Source organism: Nyctereutes procyonoides, unplaced genomic scaffold, assembly GCF_905146905.1.
Source record: "Nyctereutes procyonoides isolate TBG_1078 unplaced genomic scaffold, NYPRO_anot_genome, whole genome shotgun sequence".
NCBI lineage: Eukaryota > Metazoa > Chordata > Mammalia > Carnivora > Canidae > Nyctereutes > Nyctereutes procyonoides.
This window is the reverse complement of record NW_026575115.1, coordinates 702782-717706: the sequence shown is the minus strand read 5'-3', so window position 1 is coordinate 717706 and position 14925 is coordinate 702782.

The following is a 14925-nucleotide window of genomic DNA, read 5'->3' as shown; positions in this document are numbered from 1 at the left end:
CGCTGCCTGCCCATCACCCTTAGCCGATTACTGAGGACCCGCCAGGGACCGTGTTGGTGAACGAGTCACAGGCGGGTCCCAGTGTGCTGGCACTCGGCACGAAGGTGTAAAGACAAGTGAGCGTTTTGTAATAATGACATATCCAGGAAGGGACAAAAACATACCACCTCCGCCTACAACGGAACGGCATGAGAAAAGATCCCCTGGGGGACACCTGTCTCCCCTTAACTACTCTCAAGAATAAGCAGATTTCTTCAGGGTTACTTCGGGAGACTAAGAACCCAGACTAGGTAATTGGGTTGACAACTGTCTTGTGCACGCCCTGCCCCCGAGCCACAGCATCACTTGATGACTCCAAAAACAAAATGTTAGCTTCCCGGCCTCTTGGCTGAAGGGACAGTGGGGGGGGGGGGGCAGGTCCCCACCAAGAGCGACTACATCAAAGGCCGGCCTCACTCCCTCTCCCCTTTGCCTCAACACCCTCAGCTCCTGGGATTTTATGTTACTTTTGCAAGATTGGATAATTTGTGTTTCTCATTTTCTTACTTTCTTCTGTGGGGTGGGGTGGGGGGGCAAGCGCAGTAGGACAGAAGGTGTAGGGCGGCAAGGACCTGGCGAACCCCGGGTGTGTGGGGAGGGCTTCCCGCCCTGAGGCCCGCCGGGTGCCAGGCCCCACAGTTGCGCTGCCGGTCTGTACCCCGCACGGATCCCCGCAGTGGTGGCGGGGCCGGTCCTGCCTCCAGGGGCATGGGGCCCTGTGGTGGCCCAGCAGGGGTGCAGCCTGGGGCCGGCTCTGCGGTGGCTCTTGTTCTGCTGCGCCCCTGAGGATGCGGACAGGCCGGAGGATGCAGACAGGCGGGGAGGATGAGGGCTGGGGGCACCAGGTCTCAGGTGCCACCCGAGAGGCTGCATCTGTTGAGGTTAGCTCCCAGGTGATGGCCACGGTGTCAGCGTGCAGGCCGCTTCAGGCAGCCAGCCTCAGTTTACCCTCGGGCTTCTGTCCTGGGAACCTGCGGCCCGGGCATTAAAAGCCCCAGAACACACACTTGGATCACAGCAGAGCTGAGGCTGAGCGGGTGGTGGTGTGGGGGGCGGTTGGAGGGAGCCGCTGCCCTGGGGTCCGTCAGCCCCCAGGGGACCTGCCAACTGGCACGGACTGGCTGTGGGACTAGACCTGCTGGAGACGCCCTCACTTCCCCCACTATCTGTCCCTCCCGTGTGGGATCCCGGACACCCATCCCTTCTGTGTGGGATCCTGGAGTTGAACCTTTGTGTTCTGAGTCTCGGTTGATGCTCCTTTAGCGTAACTCAAGTAGGCATCTCAAAGCGTGACAGACCAGTAAGTAAGGGAAGGAGACGATCACAGGTCCCCGGCAATGGGATCAGAAGCTCAAGTGTGGGTGGCAGCCAAGGCATGTGAAGGAATAAGCAGACCTGGGTGGGTGGCAATGACCCAGAGACCATGTGTCCTCCCCAGAAGGCAGCCGTGTGCAGCTTCCAGAAGGACTAGGACAGAAGCAGGACTGGGCTGCGATGCAGAATCAGCCTAGGCCTCGAGCAACCCCACGGAGACCCCTGAAGCCGAGATCTCCATGGCGGTGTGGGTGGGTTTCCAAGCCAAACTCCGAGAGATTCTAACCTGTTCAGAAAGGCTGTTCCCTGGAGGGCAGTGAGGCGTCCCCCGGCCGTCGTGGAAGACGGGTGGTCATGTGTTTCTGCTCTTTGTTCTCTGCCAATACCAACATCCGGATAAACGAGGAACCCAAGCAAGCTATGTCTACTTAAATGGGTTTTTAAATTTTTTCTTTAAGATTTTATTTACTTATTCATGAGAAACACAGAGACACAGGCAGAGACTCAGGCAGAGGAGAGGCAGGCTCCCTGCAGGGGTTGCAGCACTCGATCCCAGGACCCAGGATCATGCCCCGAGCCAAAGGAAGACACTCATCGCTGAGCCACCCAGGCATTCCTTAAATGTTTTTATAAAATGAACCAAATTTGGGGGAAGAGATAAATAGTATCATATTTTTTGCATATTATTTTAAACTATCAAGGATATCAGATAATCCAAACAAGTTATCCAACTATAGATATATTAATATATATATTAATTGTCCCATGAATAATAAATCTCTACTAAATGGCCTGAGGTTCCACAGCACGATTCAAAATACAGATTTGTCCTCTATGCCTCAGAATATCAGAATCATGGATTCGGTGACTTTATTTCCCATATCTGTAATTTCATGTACAAATTTTTAGAAGCCTAGCGTTACAGACTGAATGTGTCCTCCTCCTGGTAAATTCACATGTTGGAATGAAGCCTCTAATTCAAGGTGTTGGGAGGTTGGGTCTTTGGGAAGTAATCAGGATTAGATGAGGTTGAGAGGGTTCCATTTAATTAATTAAGGAATTAGTGCCCATAAAAGACTCACGGAGAGCTTGCTGCGCTGGCCTCCATGTGAGGGTGCCACAAGGAGCCGGCCATCGGGAAACCGGGGAGCAGGTCTCACCAGATCCTGGTCAGCCAGCACCTTGACATTGACCTTGAGCCCCACACTCCAAACTGTGGAAAACAGATGTTTCTTGCTTAAGGCACCCATTCGAGGGTTATTTGCTATCGTGGCCCGAACTCCATCACCTGGTACCCTACTGGAAACGTGGAGTATTGAACGCAGCACCTTTTGTTGGAGAACGTAATGCTTGGGGTTATGGTTTCTCTATGATCTAATTTCCTAAGAATTTCATAAATAGGGATCCCTGGGTGGCTCAGCAGTTTAGTGCCTGCCTTCAGCCCAGGGCATGATCCTGGAGTCCCAGGATCGAGTCCCACATCAGGTTCCTTGTATGGAGCCTGCTTCTCCCTCTGCCTGTGTCTCTGCTTCTCTCTCTCTCTCTCTCTCCTCTTCTATCATGAACAAATAAATAAAATCTTAAAAAAAAAGAATTTCATAAATATCTTGGAGGCTACCTCAGTGTCATGTCTGATGGAGAATCTGAGAACCTTATCATTTTCTGCCATTGCTGAAGAAGGGGGAAAAATGAATTGCCTGATTCTCAAAGAACAGAATTAAGTGTGGTGATTGCGGCCTTGGCAGGAGAAGCCTGGATGTCAGGGGCAGTGACATGATCTTGACACTAACTAGTGATGTGGCCTTCTCTCTACATGATGAGCCACTTACTTCTCTCTCTTAGGCTCAGCTTATTCATCTCCCAAATACTCTTGGTAGACTTGGGGATCTCACAGGTGTCTTTTTTTTTTTTTTAGATTTATTTCGCTTTTAAAGCTAGCATCCTGCAAACCACGTTTTATACGTATAAAGTGACCTTTAATGAGCTTTGATACATTATCAAAAAGCAAGATCTCCATCTATGTAAAAATAATTTTTGCAAATTCTAGTAGGGGAAGGCTTATCATGGCAGTGTCGGTGATCCTCTTAGCCACCCCCCTCCCATGCTGGTTACCTCCACGTCAGGAAGGGGGACGAGTGCTGTGCCTCTTCTCCAATTAATCGGTTTTACGTGATGCGGATTGTATCGCTCCCACTGTAGCTAAATCACTGCAGTGATAAAGCTTCATTCTCGGTTACGTGTGATCATTTACGCCTTTGTTTCTTGTTTAATTTCCCACCAACAGACAGCGTTCTGATTTTTCCACTTTGTAAGATGAGAGTACTCATCTCCCTACCTGTTATTTGATCTTTCTTCCCCTTTCCAATGCCCACCTTCTCTTATTGCTCCCTAATTGTACTGTCATTCTGCACGCAGACCAGGGTAGAGCGACCGTATTACATTTGTGTGTGGTCAGTAGTTGCATGGTGATTCCAGCCCTAACACTAGCTCGCTGAGCTGGGCCCTGAGTTCATTCAAGGTGTGTGTGTGTGTGCACGTGTATGTGTGAGTGTGTGTGGGTGTGTGTGGCTGCTGGAGAACCAAAGTTTAAACAATGATTCTAATCGTTGAAAAGCCACAACAGCGCTGGTGTTATTCTGTGTCTAACTCCGCGGGGTGCAGGTCAGGGCAGGTACCTGGGCGCCCGCTGCTGCTTAAGCGCAACCCAAGACGTGGGCTCTCTTGGCAAACGGTGATAGAGACGCTGCCCGTAGAGAGGCTCCAGCGGAGAGCGGGGTAAGCTGCTCACCTCAGCCACCTGCCCCTCTGTGGGCGGGGGCGGGGGTCACTGGCAGCTGCTGGCCCCTCTCAGGGACGCAGGGAGGTGCATGGGCCAGGCCCCGCGCTTCATCTCTGCATCCCTGGCAGATCCAGCCAAGAACTCAGGGTGCGTCGGGGTGTCTGGGCTCTTTTACCGCCCCCAGCCCTCACTCAGTGTAGTTCAGTTCTCATCACCTGCAGAGCCCAGAGGCCTGCTGTGTGCACCACGGGATCCCCAGGGTTTCTTTCTCCTCAAGATTTCTTTCCCTTAACTTTCCTATTCCCTTCTTTCTTCTGTCCTGGCTCCTCTCTTCTTTGTCTTTCTTCTTTCTTCTTTCTTCTTCCCCTCCCTTCCTCCTGTCTTGCTTTTTATCTTCCTTTTTCCAATAAACTTTACTCTAGCTTCAGATGCAGCCCACAGGCCAAGCCTGGCCTGCTCCACAGAGGCTACGGCTGACCTCCTGACCTGGAAACCATCATCCCCTCAACCCACATCACCTCTTTGCCAAGATTCATGCTCAGTTTGCTGGACTTGGTCCTGGCACAACTTCTGAAGATGGGATGTGTGCAAAGTACAGCCTCTGAATCTTAAGACTGATTGAGCGACTGACTGATTGGAGAGAGAATGGGAGCATGAGCGGGGGGAGAAACAGACTCCCCGCCAAGCAGAGAGCCCACCATGGGGCTCCATCCCAGGACCTGAGCTGAAGGCAGACGCTTAACTGACTGAGCCCCCCAGGAGCCCCACACAATCTCTGAATCTTACATGTTTGTACAGATCTTGACTTCTTTTAAGATTTATTTATTTATTTATTTCAGAGAGGTACGACAGGAGAAGGGGCAGAGAGAGGAGATAAGCAGCCTCCCCACTGAGTAGGGAGCCTGACCTGGGGCTCCCAGGATCCTGGCATCATGACCTGAGTTGCACACCCAACCAACTGAGCCACCCAGGCACCCCTGGACAGATCTTTGTTTGAGCCCTTGCTCTTGCATGATAGTTTGTGGTTTTGATCATTTTATTGTTTCCTGACAAATGCGAAGGTCTTGGTTGCTTCGTTGTTTCCCAGCTCCCTGTGTTTTGTGGATTTAAGGTTTGCTTCTCTTTCCTTGTCTGGAAACACAGTATTTCTATTTGGAGGCTTTTCCAAAAGTTCTGAAATTTCACCATGCGCAAACCTCTATTTTTGTGGTCCCTAAAGCAAACTCCGTGAACACTTTAAACTGTGGGAAATTTATTCATGTCGAGAAATTCCCTTGCCCTGTTTTTCATTTTCTCTTTATTTTTTCTTGAACGTTTTCTGTCCTCAAACTTGTTCCCTTTTTGTATTGTCCTGCTCTGGCTTAATGGTTGCTCTAGTTTAAAAAAAACTCACTGAAAATGTTTTCTGCACTTTTATTGTTGTCTCCCACCCCCCTGTTGTTTTATTTCCCACTGTTTCATGCTGGAATGTATGATTCCTTGTTCCTTGTAAAAGTGGCTCCCCTTTTGTAGACTTAGCTCAAATATCTAGTTATCCTGGATTGTCTGTTAGTCATTAAGAATGTGGCAACTGTCAGGAAGTTCACTTGGAGCTCTGCGAATGTGGCAGGCTTGGGAACTGGCAGTCTTTCCTGATGGAGCAGTGGGCGAGGAGCTGAGCGGCCGTAATTGCTACCTGAGAGTAGCTTGTTTGGGAGATAAAACTCTGAGCTAGCTTCCCTAGCTCCCTCTCCAAGTTTATTCAAAGTGTGCACCTCCTGTGCACACGTGTGTGTGTGTGTGTGTGTGTGTGTGTACTGGGGTGTGCTAAGGGTTTGTAAACCTTAGAAACCTTGTCAGTTATTTTACCAACAGCATGGGATGATTTGGAAATAGCAGAAGATTGTAATTTCAGACATGCAAGCTGTGACAAAACCATAGGCAAGTCTAGAAAAGAAGGGAGAGAAATGCAATGCTCATTTTTAAAAACAAACCAAAAAAACCAACCAACCAAACAAAAAGATTGTATTTATTTATTCACAAGAGACACAGAGAGAGGCAGAGACATAGGCAGAGGGAGAATCAGGCTCCCTGCAGGGGCCCAATGCAGGACTTGATCTCAGGACCCTGAGATCATGACCTGAGCCTAAAGCAGATGCTCAACCACAGCCACCCAGGTGTCCCTGAAATGTTCTTTTATGGGGAAAGAACTTAAGGAGTTGGGAAGGGCTTTTACAAATTAAAAGTCCATTGGAGTAAATGAAATGCTGGGAATGTAGCCCCTTCTCATTGGCTGGGCTGTGACCGTGTCTCACTGGTTGGGCATCTGGCAGCAGGAGGAGGAGACCTTCCTTTTTCCTGCGGCTTGGTGAAGTCTCCTCAATGGGCAAGGTGCTCTCCTGGGTCTGCAATCCATGAGCAGTGCTAGGGCAGGAACGCTCCCTCTTGTGGCCTCCTACTGCATTTTAAATGAGATTTCCTTTTTTTTTTTTTTAAGATTTTATTTATTTATTCATGAGAGAGAGAGAGGCAGAGACATGGGCAGAGACATGGGGTTGAGCCCCTTCTGTGTGTAGCACCCAGGCCGATGTGGGATCATGGCCTGAGCCAAAGGCAGACACTCAACCACTGAACCACGCAGGTGACCCCAGATTTCCTTTTATTAATTTTCCCAGGTTAACCCCCTGGTCAGCAGGAATTATTCATGTGGGAACATGGTGGAGCGGGTAGGGAGGGTCTACATGTGTTCCTTTGTTCTTGACTCTACATTTCACGGATTTCCTGTATTGTTCCTGACATGTCTGATTTCTTCCTTTCTAGAGTTTTATGAGCACATCAGTCCTTCTTCACCAGATCTGGGGTTAGCTTCCTTCACTTTCCATTTTTTGAATCACTCTTCTGTCTTCCCAATCTTGTAAAAGTCTTCCACTGTCCCCTTGCATTTCTTTTTTCTGCTTTGGATAGTGGGGGCTCATTCTGATTCTTCTTCATTTTTAAGTCATCTTAAAGTAGCAGACGGAGAGGCAATAAGCACGTGTGTTTACTTGACCGTCGTGACTTGTAAGCTCCTGAAAAGGCCTTAAACGTTGAGAGGGTCTGAGAAGCCAGTCTTTGAATGACAGGCAGTGACTAAGAAATAAAGACATCACCCAATAAGGAAAACTTCACACATACATAAGTGGGCCCGGGAACATCTGTCAGTGATGTTCTCCTCACCCTGGGTTTCTTTTCTCATAGGGGAGATGCAATGGGGAAGAGGTAAGAGTTTGTCGGTGCAGAGGAATGCACCTTTGTCATCCCAGGGCCCCGCAGTGGGGCACTAGCTACTGCATGGTTTCCAGCAGCAGTGGGGAGGGCAGGCCTGGGAGCCCAATGTGGCTAGTAAGGGCACATGATACACCAGACACAGTTGCCCAGAGGTATTACTTAAAGTCTACCTTCTTGCTTCAGTCTGGATAATAATAATATCTGCCAACATGTACTGTGAGCCCCTTCTGTGTGTGGCATCCCACCCTTGAGACGAGTCCCCCAAAAAACCCCATAAGTAGTTACTATCATTGTCATCATTCCCATTTTACAGGCACAGAGAAGGGAAGTTCGTTGCTCAAGTGACAGAGCCAGCGTGTGAACCCAAACTAAGGTCCGGGGTTCCTCCAAGACTGTGTGAGTGCAGGTGCATGTGTGTAACAGAGATGCTACGGTATCCCCAAACACTTGGCCAATGGGGTGCTAGCAAGCTGTTTCTCCAGAGGGGACCACAAGCCCTAATTGGTAACGCCAGCTGACACGTGTGGTATCCAAGCTCCCACCACGGCTGGTTCCAAGGATACTAGCGATTTAAGAGTTGGCTCCACTGGTAGACGTAGGCTCCGAAAGGACACTTGCTTTAGCCTCATTAGAACTAAACTGAGGGAGCTTAGGCTGTCTGATATTGCTTTTATTTTGACCTCATCGTTGGTTTAATTTCCATCTGGTCTCCACAATAAGCAGAGCAAGAAAGGAAGACAGATGATATTGGTTTTATCTGGGAACAGAAAGAAGTAGTTGACATTTATGGTGGTTAAGGAGTTTGCACAGGTTAGAAATACGGATTGCTAGCAACTGGCATGGACTTTGTTTTCCTGTCTCCACTCTAAACTCTGATTTTCTCATAAATATTATATGTCACCATCCACATGAGAGGAACCAAATTTTAATTAAAGAAAATAAATGAGCAGCCACATCTAATGCTCAGCGTAGAAAGGTCACAAGTTTAAATCAGTTGGCCAGTTATCTTTAGTGCACTGTCCATGCATTGGAGCTATAAATGCACTTTTTTCCCCGTCCCTTTAACTCAGAAGCAAATAAGTTGATCGTGGCAGCTCTAATTTCCACTGTGTCCATTTATGAATGTGGTAATTATTTTATCCTTCAAATGGATATGCCCTCTCCGAGTACTAAACTATGGCACTTTGTTGCTGACTGACCCTGGGCTGTGCAAGAAAATACCATATAGCACATATGAACCACAAACAAACAATTCACAATGTTCGTAGACCTCATTATCTCATATAACCCCTTCCAAGACAGGGGTTGAAATTACACTGAGTAATCATCAACAGCAAAAATATTCAAGAAAACAAGCAAAAATTTCACATCTGACTTTTTAGAAGCTTTTTTAAAAGTCTAAGAATCTGTCAAAAATTACACCCGTAAAGTGATATAAATAGGTCTTAATTTATCTTCATAATTAGCATCCAATTAAGATATATATTTATGTCACCAGTTTTTACTCAAATAAATTTAATTAAACTATTAAGATACTGAATGACTTCAATTATGTCCTTAGCTTCAGATTCAAGCATCAAGCATCAGACGTAATGACACTTTAAAAAGAAGTTCAACAATGAAAAGTTATGGGTTTTAAAAGTATATTATAGTCTTTGTGATATCTCAATTAGAAATACATTATGCCTACGATTTGCCTTCTGCAACCAAAAGGAATCACTTGAGTGAGTGCTGGTGTCGGAAATAGACATATTTTCTGTTTCTGTGTATACAGCACATGTGTTTATTTTTAGCAAGTTTAGGTCAGCGACCTATAAGAGTAATTTGAAATCTATTCATAACAATTCGAACAGGGAAAGAATCTTTATCATTTGAGTTATCTCTCCATTATTTGGTATGTATTATTTAAATAGTACAACCTGTTATAACTTCAATTATGTTAGTTACTCTCTCTTATTTAAAGAAAGGAGGTGAATATTTAGTGTTTCAGGTGGGATTCCTGAATGGAGTAAGAAATCTTTTGGAAATTATGCCACAATTAATGCGACATTTATTGCATGAACAATTTCAGAGGGCTGTCCTTGGCCTTTGTAAAACTATTCTCTAATGTTTGTGCTTGTCAAACCGAGTCCTTGTTCTGACCTTCCGTTTACCCGCAAGTCCACAATGGTTTACCCTAAGTAGGCAAAAGACGGTGAACAGTAACAAACGCAGGGATTTCTCACTAATTACTGTTGATAGTGCCAGGTATACTGTGAAGAGTCGGAGATCTTACCCTACTTGCCAGCTAACAAGTTAGCCTGCCAGTTTCATGGAACTGGCAGAGGACAAGAGATCTGGGGTCAGAGACAAAGGACTTCCTTGCTTACAGCACAGCAAGCACCTGACCTTCGCATTCAGGTCCCTACCAGGGCCTGTGGGGGTGCAGGGGGCAGGGAGGTGAGCTCAGGTGGACGGGGCACGCAGTAAGGCTGCATCACAGCTGAGGAAACTCAGCTCAGAAAACTGAAATTGTATGAGGACGTTGCAAGCAAATCTGCCTAACATTTGCCTCAAAAGAAGAGCTTCTCTTCATTATGCTCTGCGTGGCAAGTCGCCCCTTGCCTGGGAAGGGGACACGGTCTCAAATGAGGCTCTTTTGCTACAGATCCATTCTCGCAGACAACAGAAGCCAGCACCATGCCTGCCATGGGGGGGGGGGGTGCAGCTACCACACGTACAGTAGCTTCCTTGCTGGTTTTTGGTAGACCAGGAGGCGATCCGACACTGTAAGTACTCCGTATGGTTACCCGCAGAATCGGTGCAGGTGTTCCTACATACTGGCCCAGCACGCACTCAGATGTGAGCCCTTCAGTACTTGAGCTTTCCTCCCCATTTTAAAAAGTAATAGATGCATTTTTTTTCTTTTAGACTTCATTTATTTATTTATTATTTTTTAAATAATAAATTAATTTTTTATTGGTGTTCAATTTGCCAACATACAGAATAACACCCAGTGCTCATCCCGTCAAGTGCCCCCCTCAGTGCCCGCCACCCAGTCACCACCACCCCCCGCCCTCCTCCCCTTCCACCACCCCTAGTTCGTTTCCCAGAGTTAGGAGTCTTCCATGTTCTGTCTCCCTTTCTGAAAATGACAAATACCCACCATTTGCTTCAATGTGGATGGAACTGGAGGGTATGATGCTGAGTGAAGTAAGTCAATCGGAGAAGGACAAACATTACATGTTCTCATTCATTTGAGGAATATAAATAATAGTGAATGGGAATAGAGGGGAAGGGAGAAGAAGTGGGTAGGAAATATTAGACTTCATTTTTTTTTAGCAGTTTTAGGTTCCCAGCAAAATTGAGCAGAAAGTAAACTTCCCTTAATAGCCCTGTCCCCCACACATGGCTGCTTCCCCGACCGTCACCTCTGCAGCAGGACAGTACATTTGTGACCACTTGTGAGCCTCAATGATTCATGTTTGTCACCCAAAATCCAGTAGTTTACATGAGGGTCACTCTTGGTGTTGTCCATTGTGTAGGTGTGGACAAATGTATACTGACGTGTACCTACCATTACAGTATCATGCGGAGTACTTTTTATTTTTTTAAGATTTTATTTATTTATTCATGAGAGACATACACAGAGAGGCAAAGACACAGGCAGAGGGAGAGGGAGGCTCCATGCAGGGAGCCCGACGCGGGACTCGATCCCAGGACCCTGGGATCACACCCTAAGCCTCCCAAGAGTCCCTCACGCAGAGTACTTTCAGTGCCCTCAACATCCTCTAGTATCAGCCTCACCATCCCACCCTCCTTGCTAATCCCTGGCAACCACGATCTTTTCTGTCCTCATAGTTTTGCCTTTTCCAGAATGTCCTTGTTGGAATCAAACTACATAAATATGGCATATTAAAATAGAATGGTAAGAGAATTCTTAAGAAAGCCACCCATAACTTTCCTACCTAGTAATACCTTTAACATTTTCATTAATTTCTAACCAGTATCTCTCTAGGTATCTTTTGGCCTTCTTTTTTTTTTTTTTTAATTCTTTCTTTCCTTTTGTCCTTTAAAGAATTCATTGGTCATAGGTTTAACAACCTCCACAAAACTTTTCAACTACTTAGGCATATTTTATGTATCAGTCAGGAGAGGGTAGTTTTTGCTGGATTGCAATAATAAAGGCTTATTTCTATCTATCTATCTATCTATCTATCTATCTATCATCTATCTATCTATCATCTATCTATCTATCTATCTATCTATCTATCTATCTATCTATCTATCTATATCATCTATCTATCTATTTTTAACAGGCCCTGGCAAGAACCCACTTATTTGTGAGTGATTTCATGGAGAAATGGCTATCATCATGGGCCTCTATTTGCTTGCTAAATATGATTAGGCTAAAATTACAAGGATACAACTTATTTTGGTTATAAGCAGATTAAAAATACAGCTTTGATTGTGGTGAGATTTATTTACAGTAAAACTTATGCCAATGCAAAACTGTGGGAGTCCTAGTTTTAGCAACTGACTATGAATCAGTCTCTCACAAAGGCTTATTTCTTGTTCACAATGTGTCACTGTGTGCTGTCACGGGGGTCACTATATATGGTCACTCAAGGGCTCAGGTTGACTGGGGCAGCCACATTACGCTGTCTTACGCGAAATAAAGGAAGCCAGGAAGGTCTCACACTCTTCACTGGGGATTAAAACTCCAGAACCAGTGACATCCCTACACCAAATTGTAAGAGTCCAGGAAGAGCAATCCTAACATGTGCAGAGCTGAAGTTAGTTCATGACTTCATGGTTTATGCTGCAGCTAGTAAAATAAAAGACTCAAGCTATAGGATGAGGCATTGTTGCCCCCATTTAAATTAAAGAAAAAAGTTAAATAATTAAAAAAAATCTTCCAGGGATTCATCAAAGCACACCAAGGAAGACTACAAAATTACCCAAATCTTTATTGCATATTTGCGGTTAGTTTTCTTCTTCATGTATTCTGTTAAAAAAATATCAAACACATGAGTGAAGTTCACCCACAGTAATAATCAAGAAGTTTCTGATACTGTTGACACCAAAATCCCTTCCTTTTTCTGATGTGGTTTAATCTGAGCCAAGATAATGCCCAAATTCAAGCCCATGAAACTCCTCCCCTGCGATGTTAGGAACCTTACAGGAGAGGAAAGTTGAAAGTCTGTGAGCTGAAGAGGCAGGAACACAATTAGGTGGCGAGTGCCGCGCGTGGAGCTCGTGTGTCTACACAGTGTAGAAAACTTGACTAACAAATCCAAGTGACAACATTGTTGTTCTCAGAATCACTTCAAGTTGATTAAGCCATGTGTGTGCCGGGACCATTTAATTTCGCCTAAGTAGTAGCCAAGTAATAGAACATTTTCTGTAGGGTCAAAGGAAAAACCCGTGGCAGGATGGGGAAGAAGGTGTTGTAATCCTCTCTCTTACCCTTGCCCCAAGTTCCCCGAGAGCCCTGCATCTACACGATGGCACAGCTAGGACAGATGTGAAGGAAACTGCCAACTAACATTTGCCACAAAAAGTTAGATAACGATCCATTTTTCCAACGTTCCCTTCCCAAGCACATTCTTGCTTTTACCAAGTTTTAGTGAAACCAATTCTGAGCTCCATTTGTGACTGGCTCCCAATTCTCTTTAACCTACGTGTCTCCCTTATGAATCCCAGTGAACGCTGATAATCAAAACATCATTATCAGAGAGGTGGGCTCCCTCTCTGCCCATGGTCACCTGGGACACAAAAAGGATTTCTAGCTTTTGAAAAGAAAAGACAACACCCCCGCAGCATTTAAGTAATGATATTTAAATCTAGAACTTAAAAAAATATTTCCAAAGCTAATTCCATTTCCGTCTTTCTACATTAGATATACAGGGAAATTATTTCCATCAGGAAGAATGAGAGTGGAAGAGAAAATACCTGGAAAAAAAATAAGTGGGTTGTTCTTAATGTAGGGAAGATGTTAGAGTTTGGAGCCCATGGCCAAGAAAGAATTATTGAGAGTTCTTTGGTGCAAAAAGGTAGTTTTATTGAAGCTCAGGGACAGGCCTCCTGGGCAGAAAGCTGCCCTGGGGTCATGAGGTGTGGCCCATCGTATACTTTCAAGTTGTGAGGAGGTTAGGGGAGCACTGATCTCTAAGGAATTTGGAAGCAAGGTCTCCAGGACCTTGAGGGGGCTGGCTCTTGTTGGGAAAACCTCATTTATTACCGTCTAATAAAACCTGAGTCATGAGACCCTTCAGATGTATATCAGTGGGCCACATGCTTGGGGGATGATCGCCAACACGTATCTCAGTGGGTAGAGATAAAGGAAGTTGCCAAAGGAATTTTTATATGTTAGAGTAGACCCACAGGATCCTGGGGGTCAGGCTAGGCTTGCCTGTTGCCCTCAGCAAAGTATTAACATAGAGGCAGCTGAGTCCCTAGAGGAATATCACTCGGCTTTTTCAAGGTCCTGTCGATGGGCTGTAGGTAGTGAGGAAATTTAGTAATTTTTGTTCTGCCTTTGTTTCCCACATCAGTTTTTTTTTTTAAGATTTTATTTATTCATGAGAGAGACAGAGAGAGAGAGGGAGAGAGAGAGGGAGAGGCAGAGACACAGCCAGAGAGAGAAGCAGGCTCCATGCAGGGAGCCCGACATGGGACTGATCCCGGGTCTCCAGCATCACACCCTGGGCTGAAGGCGGCGCCAAACCGCTGAGCCACCAGAGCTGCCCCTCCCACAGCAGTTTTTATCAGCTAAATTTGCTGGAAAATGGCAGGCCACAAAGATTTTCCATTTAGTTCTGCTGCTGCTACATGGCTGTCAAAAATATTAACAAATAACCAACACGCAAAACGGGGATTCCATCTGGATATAAATATACTGCAAGCTTAAATGTGCCTCCTCTCCCTGGTTCCAAGGCCCAATATCAAATTTCAACAAATCAGTGTACCTCTTGAGAACCCCCAAAAGTAAGATTTTTCTCTTCTGCTCTACTGTGAATCTGTAGGATTATTTCCCTATTATTAGTTTACAGGCTACCATTATGTAGCCACTAATTCCAGATTTCAGATTTTCATTTGTGAAGAATCCGATTAGGTGGGCCAGTGTTCCACGAAATGGAGGTATTTGCAATATGACCTCCAGAGGCCAAAGAAACCATAAGACCAAAGAAAAAGGCTGACAAGTGCAGCCTGACAAGACATGGTTTATTGAGGGAACTCAGGGACTGAAGTGAGTTTTGGGCAGCCGCAAGAGGAGTAGGATCCACAACCCCACCTCCTGTTAGACCTTTTTTATAGACCTAGAGGCTGGGCGATGGCCTGTGAGGAAATGTTGGAGAATCATAGTCCTCTCTCCAGAGCAGATCAAGGACGTTTTGCCTCAAGGACATACTTAAGAGTGCAGTTAAGTGAAACTATAGAGAGGGGGGTGGGGTGCAGGGCTCCAGAAGTCTCGAGGTCACCCAGCCGTCCTCAGGGCAGATTGGTCCAAGATGGCAGGAGCTGGATTCTTACAGCTGGAGCAGAGGGTGTTTGTGAAGAGGTTC